The sequence below is a fragment of the Ursus americanus genome, chromosome 3 (assembly GCF_024610735.1).
Source record: "Ursus americanus isolate L20-20 chromosome 3, mUrsAme1.1.p, whole genome shotgun sequence".
Classification (NCBI taxonomy): Eukaryota; Metazoa; Chordata; class Mammalia; order Carnivora; family Ursidae; genus Ursus; species Ursus americanus.
This window is the reverse complement of record NC_142129.1, coordinates 53,732,628-53,751,424: the sequence shown is the minus strand read 5'-3', so window position 1 is coordinate 53,751,424 and position 18,797 is coordinate 53,732,628. Positions and strand designations below refer to the sequence as shown.

The window sequence follows — 18,797 nt, the reverse complement described above, 5'->3', positions numbered from 1 at the left end:
CTTACCACCATTTCCTAACCATCCATTCTCCTTTGAGTACTCTGACTTCAAAAGTTTTTTGCTTCTATAAAAACCTCTAGTCAATTGTTCCTGCTAGCATTTTATGGCCCTGGATTCTCCCCAAGTCCTCACTTCTTTCCTTCCCTTCCCTAGTTCCTACGGCCCAACATTTGGTTCCATCCATCCCCGATGGCCAACCTTAACCTTAGCTAGATTCAACTCTCTGCTTATCTTGCTCCTGAAATCTAGCAGTTGACAATGAATTGATGGTAGCAAACTACACAACGTGCTACCTGTGCTCACATTAATTTCATGACCACACTCTTTAAGTGGGCCTCAGTGTTGCCCTGCAAACTCTCTTCATTTTCACTTACACACCCAGTCTCTTGGGCAAGTATTTTATACTCTCTTTTCTCTCTGAAACTTCCACTATCTTCTTCTTCTACCTCAATTTCAACTAATGAACATGCTTCTGATTTCATCAAGGAAGTGGAAGCAATTAGAACATCCCCACATGCTCCTACCACCATATCTTCCAGCATCAATACCCATATACTCTGTCTGAATATCAAGGTACAAACTATCCTTTTTCCTATCTAAGGCCAACCTATCCACGTAAGTACAGGAACCCATCTCCTCAAGGTCATTGCTCTTGCCATGGATTATTTTCTCTCTTGCATCATCATTTTTTATCTATAATGGTTTATTTATATTAGTATAATATATATACCATCTTAAAGAAAGCTCCCCCTGATTCTATATCCCTTCAAAGTTTCTGCATTATTTATCTGCTCTCCTTTTAGCAACATTTCTCAAAAAAGAGCTTTTAATGTCACAGTTTCTCCTTCCTTTCCTCCTATAGACTCCTGTTCCCATTCCATTCGGACTTGTATACCTGCCACTCCACTAAGGCTGCTCTTGGCAAGGGTGTTAAAAAAACCTCTGTATGATACTATCAAATGACCATTTACCTGTTATCCAATTTGACCAATCAGAATCATGATACTGTTAATCACTGTGACTTGAAACAATTTCTGTAGTTGACCTTCAGAGTACCAATCTTCTTTTTATCCATACCTCCCTAGCTTCCCTTCCTCTAGCCCAGGTGATCTCCTTCTGTCTTGCAGATTTAAATATGATTGCAATCCTGAAAATTCCTAAATTTATGTTTCCAGCCTGAACCTCTCCCTGGAACTCCAAATGCATATGTCTTATCTTAATATTTCAACTTCAATATCTAATAGGCATCTATAAAATACATCAGACCAGGTAAACAAGGAAGGAAGACCTTATTTAAGCCTATTGCAATAAGGAAGAGAGATTGCACTCAACTATGTTGAAACTAAAAGAATTGTTAAGCATTGGGGTAAGGTCAGTCAATGTGATTAGGCCATCAGTTATGATAACTGGTACTTATTGAAGTTAGGCTCCTAAATTCCCACAGAAAATGTGAGATAGGGGAGCGATCCTCCTCATAGTTAGATTTCAAAGATATTTCTCCCAGGTCCTTGAGAAAGACATTTCTGGGTTGTAGAAGATTTACATCTCAAAGAAGACTTTTTCTTTGTAAGACTTGTTTCTGAAGTAAATGCTCTTTAAAAAGGGAGGTCAGGGGCCTACAGTGAGGAATTTCTCAATAATATGTATCTAGTTTCCAACTACTTCTTATCTTTACCATGCCACCCTAGCCCAAGGCACCAAAATTACCCAATGGTTATTAAATTGCTTTCCTAACATTTTCTGTGGTTTCACCCTTTCCCTTCCTACAGTCTCTCAATTAGACTGCCAAGTTTCCATTTCATTCACAGTAAAATCCAAAGCCCAATATAGTCTTCCTCCTGCTTTTTCCCTTATTTCAACCTTTACCTTGTTCTCCACCCCTAAGCATGCTGTACACCAATCACCTTTGCCTCTTTGTTACACATCCCAATCATGTTCCCGTTCCAGTGTTTCTGCACTTGATTTTTTCTTTGTCTGAAACACTCTTTCTACAGATATCAGCATGGCTTTCTTCCTTCTCACCTCAAATTCAAATGCTATCCCCTATTTGAATTCTTCCCTAAGTATAAAATATTACAGCACAATAACCTTGCTTTCTTTTTCTTCATAGCCCTTATCACCATTTGACATATTAGTTCCTTTGCTCATTTGTTTACTTTCTGTCTCTCCAATTAGAATGTGTATTCTATGAGAGCAAACTATATATTTTTGTTCACTACTGAAGTGTGCCAGGCATAGGGTAGGGAATAAGTAGTTGTGGAGTAAATGAATGAATTCCCTGGCCTACCTCAGTGGTTACAAATGGCTATTGACCTCCATGAAAGCACTTTACTATCTTCAATGAATTCAGTGCCAGACTCTTCATTATCCTCTCAACTCTGGCTTCTGTTACCTTTGATGATTAAAACATAAACATATTTGCTTATCTTAGCTACACAGTTTTCATTATCTTCAGTGTCTAAACTATTTAATAAAAAAGCTATACTTGAAATGCCTCCCAGCTCTGCAATTATTTTCTCTGATAACCACCTGCATTCTCACTTCTCCCCATCCTTTTGACCAACTGTACCTGGCTCTACGTTAATTATGATTTCTAATTCCTTAACCTCACCCTGGTCTCCCAGGTTGTTATTCCACTTCTTACCCTTCTTTCCCATTTAACCTCTCTCTTTCCCAGGATGGGTCCTAAAATTGGTCATTTTGAAAAAGTCCACATTACTGCCGCTGATTCATTCATCCATTAGCAAACCTTTAGGTTTCTAACCTCTCCAATCTCTAGCATTGGGAAATCTCTAGTATGTATCTCATATATTCTAATGCATTGGCTAGTTATGACTAATTCTATTGTTTTCTGCTATATAGTTGAAACTGCCAAGTTGGGTCCTTATTTACTATTTAGTATTTTTTTTCACATTCCATGGATTTTGTTGTCTATATTTCCATTGCACATGGACTCCATTGCTCACTGGGTAAAATCATTCCACGTTTTTCCAAACATCAATCTAGTTTCCTTTTCTATTATATTCAATAAGTAACTTCATATTTTGTTTTATTAGATGTTCGTTTGATGTGAGACTTTCAAATTTTCTCCTTAGCATTGAAAATTCAGCTCCCCTTTTTAAATCTCTTCCTTAACTCCAATATTCAAGGAAGAAACATACTGTTACCTTGCTACCTTATATCTTCAAACTCTGCATTACTCACACCCTATCCCTCAACTGAAATATTCTCCCCATATAACATATGTATATATATATTACATATATTACTTTTCCCCAACAGACTTAACCAATTATGTCTCTCTGTTCATAACTGTTCATGACACAAAAAATTTTAAGGTCATCATTTTTTCATTTGTCTACCTTGATTAGTTGGGAATTTGTAAGGAAAAAATAAAGTCTAACTATCCCAAGTGTTTTCAATACTGTAGAAGTGTCATTCTATAAATATTTAATGAATGAATGTTTATTGTTTAAGACTTTGAAGAGTCTGTGGGGGAGGAAGGATAGAATGTTATATAGAATGTTAGATGCTTTTCTTCAGAATGTGAGATGTATTTCTCACATGTAAGAATAATGGCTTATTATTCCAAGTTTGTGATGATTGTGGTGGTAGTGGAATGCTATTTAATTTTTAAAAATTTGTATTTCATGACAATTACTTTAAACCATTCCGAAGTCTAAGACTGAGTGTGATAAGCATTAGATCTCACTTCCTTTGCCCTGTGTTCAGAGTCCAGTTGGATGATTAATGGAATCCTTACTCTACCTGCATTATAGTTTTGAATGGTCTATTGAATCCCTATTGACTCCAACCTCATCCATAGTCACATTGTCTGGAAAAATCTCAGGGAATCACTTCCGGGAGTGATTTCTCTATTTGACCTCAGAGAGATTGATTTTGAAAGTGTATGATGCAACCAAATTTTCCATTTCCAGTATTCTTAGTTGCCATGAAAGCAAAAGAGCCTATACAAAGATAATATTTTTATTGATTTGCTGCAGTTGCATTTTTTTGAAACTGAAACAAAGGCCTAAATCTCATAATTTATTCTAGTGTATTTCATTTTGGCAGTTATTAGGGGGCTCTCTATTGTTGTCAAAACATATTATGGTCCTTTCCTAATCTTTGTGCTCTCATGAGTTTCAGATCTGTAACAAAAATGGCAAAAACATTTCATTACTTTTATTTTTAAAATGCTTTTTACTTAGATACTTGATGGGTTTTCTACACAGCTTCCTCTGAAAGAATAGGTTTTAGAATGCCCCTTTAAAATGTTCTTTGGTATAACTAAAGGAGTAAATTAAATTTTTATAGAAAAAATACCCACATCCATGTCTTTTGTCAGAAATAGAATACTGGGTGGAAAGAGCTGAGCAGCTCTTTTAAATTTCTTATTCTGTCACTAGGACTCCATGAAATTAAAGAATAAAAAAAGGCTCCTCCCTAAAGAGTTACTGAATTAAAACCTGAATCTTGTGAGCTAACTGGTGTGTAGTAAGAAAAAAAAAAAAGTCTCCTAAACAATATCTACTTTCTAATTCTTAGAACCTATAAATGTTACCCTTGGAAGAAAGGTCTTGGGGCACCTTGGGTCTCAGTTGGTTAAGCGTCCAACTCTCAATTTCAGCTCAGGTCATGATCCCATACTCAGCACGAAGCCTGTTTGGTATTCTCTCTCTCCCTCTGCCCCTCTCCATCCCTGGCCTGCGCATGTGTACACACACTGAGAGAGAGAGAGAGAGAGAGAAAGAGAGAAAGAAAGAAAGAGAGAGAGAGAGAGGGAGGGGAGGAAGGAAAGGGAAGGGAGGAAGGGAAAGGAAGGGAAGGAAGGGGAGGGAAGGAAGGAGGGAGGGAAGGAGGGAGGGAGGGAGGGAGGGAGGGAGGAAGAAAGGCCGGTCTCTATAGATCTGATTAAATTAAAGGATCTTGAAATGTGGAGACTGTCCTGAGTTATCTGGGGAGCCCCGAATGCCATCACATGTATCATTATAAAACAGAGAGTAAGATTGTACATACACTACACACAGGTATTAGAAGTCAGTGTGAGTATTCATTCAATTACTAAATTATACACCTGAAACAAATATTACACTGTATGTTAAGTAACTGGAAGTTAAATGAAAACTTAAAAACAAACAAAAAGAAGTCAATGTGCAGATGGAGGCAGAGATTGGAGTATGCAGCTACAAGCCACAAGCAGCTGCAGCCATCAGAAGCTGGGAGAGGCAAGGAATGAACTCTCCCTTAGAGTCTCCAGAGGGAGTGTGGCTCTGCTAACTTAATTCTGACCCAGTGAAACTGATTTCGGACTTGTGGCCCTCAGAACTATGAGAGAACAAATGCCTATAGTTCTAAGCCATGGAGTTTGTGTATTTGATACCACAGCCATAGGAAACTAATGCATTGTATAAATTATTTACTTAGAGAAAGAAACTGAGGTTCATGGAAGTCATAGTACTCACATAGAGTTATATAGTTCATGGAAAAACTAGGGCTAGAAACCAACTTTCCTGACTCCCAATGTAGGAATGTTTCATTCATTATATCATCACTTTCTCTTCGTGTTTCATTTGAGCACAAATAGTGGTAGTCATGATTTTTTTCCATTGAAATTCTTAGAATTAATATTCTTGTTACACCCATTCTCCTTCACTGGCTTCCTATTCCCACTTAAATGATTTTATGTTGGACAAAAATATAGTATTAATCTAGCTCCTTCCAAAGAACTGCAGATGTCTGATGTCAAAGATCCAACATATTTACCGTTCTAAGATAAATAATTCTAAATAGAAGTGATGCACACTAAGGTTTTCCCAATGTGTATAAGGCCCCTAGAAATTCATGAGTGTTCTTATTGTCCCAATCTCTCCCAACATAAAATATTAAAATTTTTAATCTTTAAAAATTGAATAGAAGAAAAATGCATTTGATTTATTACCAGACCCATATCTTCTGACTCCAGAGATTCTTTCATAATATAATACTGTTAGTGATTTATTATGAATTAATCTTTTAGGACCCAAATGAATAGGAAAGTTTTTCCATGGCTTCAGCAAACCATTGTTAGCCAAAGGAGGCTTGTATTTTCTATTAATTAAAAAGTGATTTTAGAAGTCTGTGATCCATAAACACCTATTCTTTGAAGCTCACAGTGAGCTTATTCTCTTGAAACATTTTATTTTAAAAAGCAAGGATTTATGTGTGACGTTCTTATCAGTGGCAAAGATAACACAGCCACCAACAGATAATTTAGCTGTAATGGCATTCCGAGTTTCTGTTGGGGTCACGCTGGCTGGATTAAATTCTTTCCATTTCCTACTTTTACTTAGAAGAAGTAGGAGGAGGAAAAGCCATTAATCTCATATTAGCTTGAGGGCCACACTTCAATACCACTCTACCTAAATATAGCTGCATTCCTTCCTCTTTGAAATGTTTGTTTATAGCATCAAAAAGTGGCCATAAAGTGCTAATGGCTGAACTCTAAAATACAGACACCAAGATAATTAGTTGCTTTCTAATTTAGACTTCATTATACAGACCAAATGACATGTTAAGTCTATTTTAAGAAAAATTAAAGTGTCAGAAAATACTATCTCCTTAGCCACCTGCATTTTTCAATTTCTACTTCAGGAAAACCTCATAAAAGAATAGTCAGGGAACCCTCTTTAGGTGTGTGGTAATTAAATAGTGTCACTTAGTAGAAAAAAAAATGAAGCCATTTCCCTCAATCAGTATATGAATAAGAAAGTGGACAAGTAGGTCATAAAAAATAAAGTCATTTGGGGCGCCTGGGTGGCACAGCGGTTAAGCGTCTGCCTTCGGCTCAGGGCGTGATCCCGGCGTTACGGGATCGAGCCCCACGTCAGGCTCCTCCACTATGAGCCTGCTTCTTCCTCTCCCACTCCCCCTGCTTGTGTTCCCTCTCTCGCTGGCTGTCTCTATCTCTGTCAAATAAATAAAAAATCTTTTAAAAAAATAAAAAAATAAAGTCATTTAAGTTAGAAGTTTACATTCTATAGAAATTATAGAAATTCTTATTAAAAGCAAACTGCATCATTTTATTAATTTTTATGGTTCCTGAAAAAATTTTATGCCATTGACATTTATTAAAATTATGATGTCTATACAAGAAAACAATACTAAAAGTAAAAATTCTACCCTCCAAAAAATTTAGTTAACACTATTCCAAGCCTCTTTCTGTCCACCCATATGAATACAATTCTGAATATGCTATGAAACAAAGATATGCAGTAGTGTGAGAGGGTAAACTAAGGAGATGCCATATTTTGAGCTCTTCCAAAAACTGACTCTGAGAAACGGTCTCAGATTCTCAGATGCAGATAGTTTATTTTGGGGGTTGATCTCAGGACATTATGGGAGGTAGTAGAGAAAAGTGACCTAGGGAAGGGAAAAGTTTAATGAAGAGCTCCTTCATGAGTGGACTACCTCTGTGGGTAATTGAAACCCATTCATCTCAGAGACTTTTTAAAGGACTAAAGGACTCTGTGGAACACATGTCAAAGGTGTCCCACTCATTTATGGGGGAACTGAAGTATTTATCAACCAACTATTCTTTGGTTGAGGTTTGCTGCAGAGGCATTAAATTCTAGGCAACTTCAGGGTACTCTGGGGCAGAGAAGCAGAAAGACACAGGCACTTGAGTAAGAGACCACATGTACAGAAACTGTCCACTGCAGCTGCAGGTGAACTCAGGACAGGATGGGATTGGGGGTTAATAATACACTAATACACGCTACAGGGAATTTGTTCTAGTCAGGAAGCTGGAGAAGGATTCCGCCAGGGAGAAACATTGAAAATAATGAAAAAAATTTCATTTTTATCCTAAAAACAATGGAAACCATTAAAAGGTTTTAAATAGTGGGTTGGAATGAAAATGTATGTATCTTGAAGACCTTAATCTGGCTGCAGAGTAGAAATCCAACGAATAGGTGCTGGAGCAAATGGTGATATGCCCCCTTTAAAGAGGACTGTGATTGTCCAGGCTGAGGGTGATTAGGCTCTTGGACTCTGAGAGTGGCATTTTTATTTTTAAAAAGATTTTATTTATTTGAGAGAGGGAGAGAGAGAGAGCATGAGCAGTGGGGAGAGGGAGAAGCAGGCTCCCCGCTGAGCAGGGAGCCCAATGCAGGACTTGATCCCAGGACCCTGGGATCTGACCTGAGCTGAAGGCAGATGCTTAACCGACTGAGCCACCCAGGTGCCCCCAGAGAGTGTGGCATTTTTAAAGACATGGATTCTAGCTCTGGACCACTCAGGTTTATATCTGCCTTTGCTTCTTAAGGTCTAGCAATTTACATAAATGTCTTGTGTCAAGATTCTTTACACTGTAAAATGGGAACAACAAGAGAAGCCAACTCACAGGTATTTGAGAGGATTGAGTGGGTTAATAAAAAGTTCTTAGAAGAGTGCTAGCACTTAGTAAATAGTCTATCAATTTTAGCTATTATTGCAAGGAGGTAGATTTCGGAATGAAAAGGAAAATCAACTTAAAGGCAGGACATCAGAGAAGGAATATATAAAGGGAAAATAAAACGTTATATTCTTCCTTTTTATAATTGATCTAAAAGAGAACTGTTGGTTAAAGCAAAAATAATAACAAACATTGGGTGATGATAGGTCATGGACAAATTAAATGAATGAGCAGTGTCAGTAGATGGGAAGAAGAAATTGGAAATACTCTAAGGTAAGTGCACTGCATGTGAATTGATACAGTATTATTTGAAAGTTGACTTAAAGTGTATATTGTAAAGTGTAGGACAACCTTTAAAAAAACTTTAAAAGATGTATAACTGATACACTAAGAGAAAAGATAAAATGGAATCACTGAATTCTCATTTGGAACAACAGAAGTTTTAAAAGTGATAAGGTGGGGAGAAACAACAAATGCAACAAATAGAAAACAATTGTAAATTATTGATACAGTTCTATCAATCACTTCAAAAGTGAATTGTCTAAACATATCAATGAAAAGGCAGAAATTTTCAGAGTGGATTAAAAAAAACAGGACCCAGGACACCTGGGTGGTGCAGTCAGTTAAGCAACTGACTCTTGGTTTGGGCTTAGGTCCTGATCTCAGGATCATGAGATTGAGGTCCATGTGGCACTCAGTGTGGAGTCTGCTTGAGATTCTCTCTCCCTCTCCCTCTGCCCCTCCCACTCATGCTCTCTCTCTCTAAAATAAATAAGTAAATCTTTAAAAAAAACCAGGACTCAATTATATATTGTCTGAGGATCCAAATTTAAATGCAAATTCTCAGATAGGTTAACAGTAAAGTGACTGGGAAAGAACACTATACATATTAACACTAATCAAAACCCAGATGAAATAGCTGTATTAATCTCAGACAAAGCAGATGTTAGAATAATGAAGATTATCAGGATAAATATGGGTATCACATGATGATAAAGGTGTCACTTTTCTAAGTAGATACAGTAGACACGATAATCCTAACTTTGTACCCATCTAAGAACTTAAGTGTCAAAATACACGAGGCAGTAACTGATAGCATTGCAAGTAGAAATAGACAAATCCATAATTAAAGTTACAGACTTCAAACCCCTTTGTCAGTAATTGATATATCAAGCAGGCAGAAAATCAGTAAGGGTATAGATGATCTGAACAGCACTATCAATCAACTTCATGTAATTGACATTTATAGAATACCCCATCAAACAATAGCAGAATATACTTTTGTTTTAAGTGAACATGGGATATTCACTGAAACAGACCACATTCTGGACTATAAAACACATCTTAACAAATTTTAAAAGATAGAAATCACAAAAAGTATGTTCTTAGTCGCTAATGGAATGGCAATTGGTAATAAAAGCTGGAATAAATCCAAATTGTTGGAGTCTAAACAACGTATTTCTAAATAACATGGGTCAAAGAAGAAGGCTCAGAAAAAATTTTAAAAGTATTTTTAATTAAATGAAATACAACTTATCAAAAGTTGTAGGATGCAACAAAGTAGTGCTTAATATGAAATTTATAACATTTAATGCACATGCTATAAAAGAAGAACGATCTAAAAGAAAAAAATCTAACTTCTGCTTTAGGAGCCTAGAGAGGAAAAGCAAATTAAAAATAAAGTGAAGGGGTGCCCGGATGGCTCAGTTGGTTAAGCCTGACCACCTTTGGCTCAGGTCATCATCCCAGGGTCCTGGGATTGAGCCCCACTTTTCTCCCTCTTCTTGCTGCTCGTGCTCTCTCTCTCTCATTATCTCTCTCTCTCTCAAATAAATAAATAAATAAAATCTTTATAAAAAATAAACAGAAAAAAATGTTAAAAACTGGAACAGAAATAAATGGAATTGATAAAAAACAATGGAGAAAAGCAATAAATCCCAAGACTATTTTTTGAAAATACCAATAAAACAAAAACCTCTAGCTAGAACAACCAAGAAAATAAAAAGGACACAATTTAACAATATCAGAAATAAAAGAGATGGCCATTACTACTGAAATTTAAATAAAAGAATATGATCAACAAATCAAAATCCAAAAAATTTGGTAACTTAGATGAAATGGACCAATTCCTTGAAAAACAAACTACTAAAACCCACACAGGGAGAAACAATCTAAGTAGGTCTACATCTATTAAAGACTGAAGTAATAATTACTAACCTTACAAAAGAAAACAAAGGTCCAGATGGTTTCACTGGTAAATTCTACCAAACAGTTAAGACAAAATGATACCACATGTACAAAAGCCCTTATGGAAAGTAGAAGCAGGGAGAATACCTCCTAACTCATTTTATGAGGTCAGAATCATCCAATACCAAAACCATAAAGAGACATTACAAGAAAAGAGAACAAGAGGCCAATATTTCTAATAAACATAGATGCAAAATTCCTCAACAAAACATTACCAAATTGAGTCCAGTAATGTATATAGAGTTATATACCATGACTAGGTACACAAAGTTGGTTTAACATTTGAAAATCTATCGATATAATCCCTCATATCAACAGGCCAAAGAAAAAAATACATGTGACCATATTAACTAATAAAGAAGCAGCACTGTATAAACCCAATATCCATTCATTAAAACAAAGCATACAAACAAAAACTCTTGGAAAACTAGGAATAGAGGAGAACTTCTCAACTTGATTAAAAACTTCAACAAAAAATGCTATAGCTAACATGTTATTTCATGGTGACACACATGCTTACCCCTTTAAGATTAGGAACAAAGCAGAAGTATCCCTACACACCACTCCTACTCAGAACTGTAATGAATAGCCTAGTGCACAAAAGAGTGTAACTCCATTTTTTGAAATTTAAATTTTATTTTTTTATTGAGGTTACATTTATGGACCATAAAATTAATCATTTTAAAGTGAACAATTCAGTGAGACTTAGTACATTACAATGTTGCAACCACCACCTTATCTAGTTTCAAAATATTTTCATTACTCCAAAATAAAACCCCATACACGTTAAGCAATTATTCCCCATTGACCTTCTTCCCCAACTCCAGGTCTTGCTATCCACCAATCTGATCACTGTTTATATAGATATGTCTATACTGGGTAATTCATATAAGTGGAATCCCACAATATGTGACCTTTGGTGTCTCAGTTCCTTCACTTACAAAAAGTTTTCTAGGGTTACCCACATTGTGGAATGTATTAGTATTTCATTCTTTTTTCACAACTGAATAATATTCCATTATATATATACATACCACAATTTTTTTTTCCCATTTAGGCACTGATGTTTGGGTTGTTTCCTACATTTTGGCTATATATTCAAGGACTTGTTTGAGTACCTGTGTTCAGTTCTTTTGGGAATATATCCAGAACTGGAATACGCAGATGATATGGTTATTCCATGTTTAACATTTGGAGGAAACATCAAACTGTTTTTCACAGAACTACTTTATTATTACCATCATCAATGTACAAGGATACCAGTTTCTCCATATCCTCGTCAACACTTGTTATTTTCCTTTTATTTCTTATAGCCATCCTTGTGGGTGTAAAGTGGTAGCTCATTGAGGTTTTGATTTGCATTTCTCTAATGACGAATGATGTTGGGTATTTTTGCATATGCTTCATTGGCTATACGTCTTCTTTGGAAAGATGTCTACTTAAGTTCTTTGTCTGTTATTTAAATGGGTTGTTTGGGTTTTTTTCTTGTTGCACTGTAAGATCTTTGTATATTTTAGATATTCAACTCTTATCAGATACAGAATTTGCAAATATTTTCTTCCATTTTGTGGGTTGTATTTTTATTTTCTTGATAGTTCCCTTGATACACAAAAGTTTTTAATTTTGATAAGGTCCAATTTATTTTTTCTTTTGTTACTTTTGGTGTCATATCTAAGAATTCATTACCAAATGCAAGGCCATGAAGATTTATCCCTATATTTTCATATAAAGAGTTTTATAATTTTATCTTTTATATTTAACTTACTGATCCATTTTCAGTTAATTTTTTATATGCTGTGAGGTAAGGATCCAACTCCATTGTTTTGCATGTGGTATACAATGATCTCACCATCACTTATCGAGGAAACTATTCTTTAACCACTGATGGTCTTGGCGTTCTTGCCAAAAATCAATTGAGCATAGATGTATACAATTGTTTCTGGACCACCAACTCTATTCTATTGGTCTAGATGTTTATCTTTATGTTAATATCATACTGTTTTGTTTACTGTTGCATTGTAGTAAGATTTGAAATTGGTAAGTGTGAGTCTTCTAACTTTGTTCTTTTTCAAGATTGTTTTGGCCATTCCAAGATCCCTATAATTTGTTATGAATCTGAGGATATCTTTCTCCATTTCTTCAACAAGGCTACTGAAATTTTGATAAGGATTGCACTATATCTGAAGAATATTTTAAGTACTTTTGCCATCCTGATGATGTATGTCTGAATCCATGAACATGAGGTATTTTCTATTTAGGTCTTTTCAAATTTCCTATAATGATTTGTAGTTTTCAGAATACAACTCTTTTTCTTTTTTTTAGTAATAATTTTTTATTATGTTATGTTAGTCACCATACAGTACATCCCTAGTTTTTGATGTAACATTCCATGATTCATTACTTGCATATAACACCCAGTGCACCATGCAATACGAGCCCTCCTTAATACCCATCACTGGCCTATCCCAATCTCCTACCCCCCTCCCCTCTAAAGCCCTCAGTTTGTTTCCCAGAGTCCATAGTCTCTCATGGTTCATTCCCCCTTCTGTTTACCCCCCTCCCTTCTTCCCTTTCTTCTCCTACCAATCTTCCTACTATTTCTTATGTTTCATAAATGAGTGAAACCATATGATAATTGTCTTTCTCTGCTTGACTTATTTCACTTAACATTGTCCACAATAGCTAAATTGTGGAAGGAGCCAAGATGCCCTTCAACAGATGACTGGATTAAGAAGATGTGGTCCCTATATACAATGGAATATTACTCAGCCATCAAAAAGAACGATTTCACAACATTTGCAAAAGCATGGATGGGACTGGAGGAGATAATGCTAAGCAGAATACAACTCTTTCACCACCTTGGTTAAATTTATCCCTAGATATTAGACCTATAAATAATCTGAATTTTAAAGACACCTACAAGTTAATTCTAAAGTTTAGATGGAGAGGCAAAAGACCCAGGATAGCCAACACAATATTGAAGAATAAGAACAAAGTTGGAGGACTGGCACTACTTGACTTCAAGACTTACTATAACCACAGTAATCAAGACAGTGTGGTATTGTTGCTGGCATTCATATTGAAAGAATAGACAAATAGATCTATGGAACAGAATGGAGAGCCTAGAAATAAGTCCACTAAATATAATCAACTGATTTTTGACAGAGGACCAAAGGCAATACAATGGAGCATAGACAGTCTCTTCAATACATGGTTCTGGAACAACTGGACATCTGCATGCAAAAAAAGTGATTCTAGACACAGACCTTCCAGCCTTCATAAAAACTGACTCAAAGTGGATCACAGACATAAATGTAAAACACAAAAATATCAAATTCCTAGGACATAACACAGTAGAAAACCTAGATAACATTTTTTGTTTTTAGATAAAACACCAAAGATACAACCTATGAAGGAAAGAATTAATAAGCTGGACTTCATTAAAATGTAAAACTTCTGCTTGGTGAAACACAATAACAAGAAAATGAGAAGACAAACCATAAACTGGCAGAAAATATTTGCAAAAGACACACTTGCTAAAGGACTGTTATCCAAAATATACAAAGAACTCTTAAATTCAACAAGAAACAGGCTGATTAAAAAATGAACAAAAGACATTAATAGACTGCTCATCAGAGACAAACTACAGATGTCAAATAAGCATATGAAAAGATGCTCCACATCATATGTCATCAGGGAAATGAAAATTAAAGAACAGTGAGATACAAATATATACCTATCAGAATGGCAAAGGTCCTAAACACTGACAACATCAAATACTAGCAAGAATGTGGAGCAACAGAAATTCATACAATTCTGGTGGTAATGCAAAATGGCACAACCACTTGGAAAGGTATTTGGCAATTTCTTACTCTTATAATATACTCTTACAATATAATCCAGCAATCATATTCTTTGGTATTTATCCAAAGGAATTAAAAACTTATGACCACACAAAAACTTGCACACAGTCTATAGTGGCTTTACTCATAATTGTCAAAACTTGGAACCAACCAAGATGTCCTTCATTACCTCAATGGATAAATAAACTGTGATATATCTGGACAATGGAATATTATTATTCAGTGCTAAAAAGAAATGAGCTATCAAACCACGAAATGACATGAAAGAAACTTATATGCATATTATTAAGTGAAAGGAGCCAGTCTGAAAAGGCTACATATTATAAGATTCCAACCATATGACATTCTGGAAAAGTCAGAAATGTGGAGACAATAAAAAGATCAGTGGTTTCCAGTAGGGGAGAAGGGTTGCTGTGGAGATGAACAGGCAGAGCACAGAGGATTTTTAGAGTACTGAAAATACTTTGTAGGGTATTTAATGATGGATATGTATCATTGTATATTTGCACAAATCCATAAAAGTTACAACACCAAGAATGAACTCTCGGGTAAACAATGGACTTTGGATGGTGATGATTTGTCAATATACGTTATCCTTGGTAAAATATGTACCATTCTGGTGAGTGACATTGATAATGAGGAAGGATATACATGTGTGCAGGCAAGGGTATATGAGAAATCTTTGGACTTTCCTCTCAATTTTATTGAACTGCTCTAAAACTGCTCTAAAAATTAAGTATTTTTTAAAAAAAGAATATCTTGAGAAATCTCATTAAATTGCTTATTGAAGCCCAGATATGTCATGATTAATACATCTACTGACCATCTATTTAGTAATCCTATCAGGGAAAGAAATGAATTATATCTACCATGACTTGCTCTGAATACATGCTGATTCTTCATGACTTTTCTTTTTACTGCTCAAAAACTATCCTTTTATAATGTACTCTAGAATCTTTCTGAGATAAGTCACTAGGTTATAGTTTGTGGTATATGCTGTCTTTTTCCTTTTGAGAAAAAGAATTTTTGCTAGCTAATGGTCATGACCAAGGAAAAGATGAAGAGAATCAAAGAATGTTTAATAAGATTTATTGCAGAAAATGAATGCTTTAAAACACAATGAGTAAAAGTATATTGAAAAGAAAAGATTTTACATGCATGATTCTAAGAAGGAAGAGAATCTAAGCTCTCATCAAGAGAACAATCAACGAGAAAATGGTGACAGGAAAAGGATAGAACAAAAATTATAGATTAATTCCATAGAAGGAAAAGCCATATGTTCTGTACTACACACACACACACACAAAGCAAAAAAGATGATTACCAAATATTGGTCAGATGCAAAAAAAATGAGAACTTGAAGCATTTGACAGTACTCTAATGAATGACAGAGAAGTTTAAAGCACTCTCAACAAAGCCCATTAGAGTGAAAGAAAGATCCAAGTCAAGAGATTTACAAACACTGCCATTCATGACCCACTTTTGACAATTCATAGTGAAAGCCAGGATGGGGCATGGGAGCCAAGAAGGTAGAGTAAGACAAGGTAATCGTAATTCACTCCAATTCCCCCAGCCTACCAACTCTATTAAAACTCTAGCACATAAGAAGGCCATGCTTTTAAGTCTTCATATGGATCACCTTATTTAATACTACAATAATTAAGAGCTGCTGTTATACAGGTTTTATCAGTAGATACGTAGAAATTAAATGAGATTAACTGATTTGCTCCATGTGACACCACTAGTAGATGGTGGAAATAACATATTCAATTCTGTTACTTCAGAGCCTAATTTCTTAACCAGTAAGTTTGTAACCCATGGTCATACCATTTGATTTTTCACTATTACTTCTCTTAAAAGTTAGATATAGCTAAATGTAAGTTTGGGATAATTTTTTTCTGAATCTATAAATGTAAAAAATACAGGTAATTCAGGGTTGGAATGAATGGAGATAAAACTGTCACACTTACTTTGTTCAGTAGGGCCGTGCAATGCAGGGCCAAGGCTTATATCCAAAAGCCAAAAGCTAATTCTTGTCTCACTTAGGTTGAGCAGTATCTCAGGCTCATGGAGCTCTTCTTTCTATATGTAAAATGAAACAACATGGTTAGTTTAAGACCCCGTGTTCGTGCCTTTTTCTCATCCCAAAGTGTAGTAGAACATGGAATACTTTGATAATGGAAATGCTATTTCTTTGCTGAACTGAGTCAGCAAAATTATTCCAAGCCTGATATTTTTAAAGCTGTTGTAGTTGCTATATTCCAGGGCAAATATGGCTACATTGGAAGGTGCCCAAATGGGGAGGTCAGAGTAGGGTAGTGTTGTTTGATGCACCAAGCTGGGTGAGTTGGAGTGAGAGCTATGCCAGAGACCCAAGATGCCAGTGGCCTATAAAAAGGAAATTGAAGCAAAGAAAGCTAGTTGGGCAAATCCAAGGCAGATCCCTTAAAGAAGATATGAGAAGAGATAGAAACCGAAAAGAAAGCAGATGCCAAAGTCAATTCCTTCATGACGTTCTCACATAAAACTGGTTTATTGCAAAATTCCTTAGAAAAGTGACTCAACCTCATAAAAACTTCCAATGTTAGCCAATTGGAATGAAATTATGCATATATTTTACCAGTCATCTCTTTGGGTTTAACTGATGATGATCAAGCCCTAGTGGATTTTCTTTCATTCTGACATATATTCTGAAGTTTGGATATTAACCTGAAGCTCAGAATCTCTCTCTGGACTTTGGGCCTACAAAAATGGATTGGATCATTTTCAATAGCCATTTGTTTTTTTCTTGCTAGATTTGTGGTCCAACATGTTTCCTGTTGGTCAGGAAATACCAAAAGCACAGCCTTTCCTCAGGAATTTGGCCATTTAGTTTCCAATTCTTTGCCAGAATTTAAACATGCTAAATATAAGGATGGAGGGGATGCAAGAAAAAAAAGAGAGAAATAGCACAAATTTTCAAAACCAGGAAAGGGACGATTTCATTCTTTTGGAGTGATGAATGAAGAATTTTAAAAGAAATTATCAATATAATAAATATTCTACAAGGAGTCTGTCTTAAAAAAAATTTATGTGTTTTAATCAAGGTTACCATTCTGTAAGACTGATGATTAAAAACAATTATTAGAGCAAAAATTCCCTAAAATTGAACAGTGAAATATACCACTAGTGTCTGACTGGTTGGATCAATTTTCTTGTTCTCTTTGATGAGCAAGATATTATAGAATACTTCAAAATGCAATAAATGTAATAATCAGATAAAACTGATTAAATATTACTGCCAAACTGGTATCAGATTACATGAGAAAAGTCAAAAGTGGAATGTTAAACATTTTCCAAATACGTACCACATCTATTCCTTTGTCTCATCTCTACCTGGAAGACGGTGTAAATAAAATTGTTTCTAAACCAGTATAAAAAGGACACATTTCCAGAATAAAAATGTAGATGGCAGACAGGTCTGGCAGCACCAGAAGAATAAGGAACCTGGGAATGCCTGGATAAGGTAACGGGCTTTGATCTAGACACTGTTAAATTCAATCTGGCAGTACTGTATTTGACTTGGGACTTAGTTAAAATCCTGCAGTGGGTGGTTCTGAAAATAAAAAACCAGTTAAACCATCTGGCTCTTCAGCTATGCAAAATATAAAGCAATTTGCCTGGCTACCCTCTTTCCATCACTCCCTCTCCGATGACTTTCATTGCTAGATTCTATTTTTGGCATTTTTATTATTCAGAAAAACATTTAAGCATGCTGAATCCCCCTCTACCAACTGACTTTGATAGCAAAGCTTTTCAAAACATAACACACTGACAGTCATAAATTATCTTTTGAAAAATAACACAGACATTAGACTAGATGATATTTTTTCATACTTCGTTCTGCTATCACATAGTTTTATCTTTTGAAATTAGGTTATATAGAGATGCAATTTACTTAGTGCTCCAGTGGCTGGTTTTTGAGGTTTTGTAAGCTATTAAACCATTATCCAACCTACTCAAATGATAAATCTTTTAAAATGGAAAACAGCCAATCATGAAGTGACAGCAATACAGAGCAAGAAAATGAATTCAGGTACAAATTCATATTTAATGGATATAAACCTCAATGGCTGTGGAATTGAATGCTAAATATAGTTAATTTAATTTACTAGCAATCTCCTTTAAAGCAATTCATACTTTCTCAGAAAATTAAATAAGCTATTGTACACATTAGTTTTGGAATGTACATTTTCCCTTTGTGAAGTGTGTCT

General features: G+C 35.4%; 1 long non-coding RNA gene across 1 annotated transcript in view; it reads right to left on the bottom strand.

The window, feature by feature from the left end:
* Positions 1-18,797, bottom strand: part of LOC148110393 (uncharacterized) — a 122,050-nt gene that overhangs the window by 76,744 nt on the left and 26,509 nt on the right. The window contains exon 2 of the long non-coding RNA XR_015723946.1: positions 16,515-16,626. This is a non-coding gene — a long non-coding RNA (uncharacterized LOC148110393). The remainder of the gene's footprint in view (positions 1-16,514; positions 16,627-18,797) is intronic.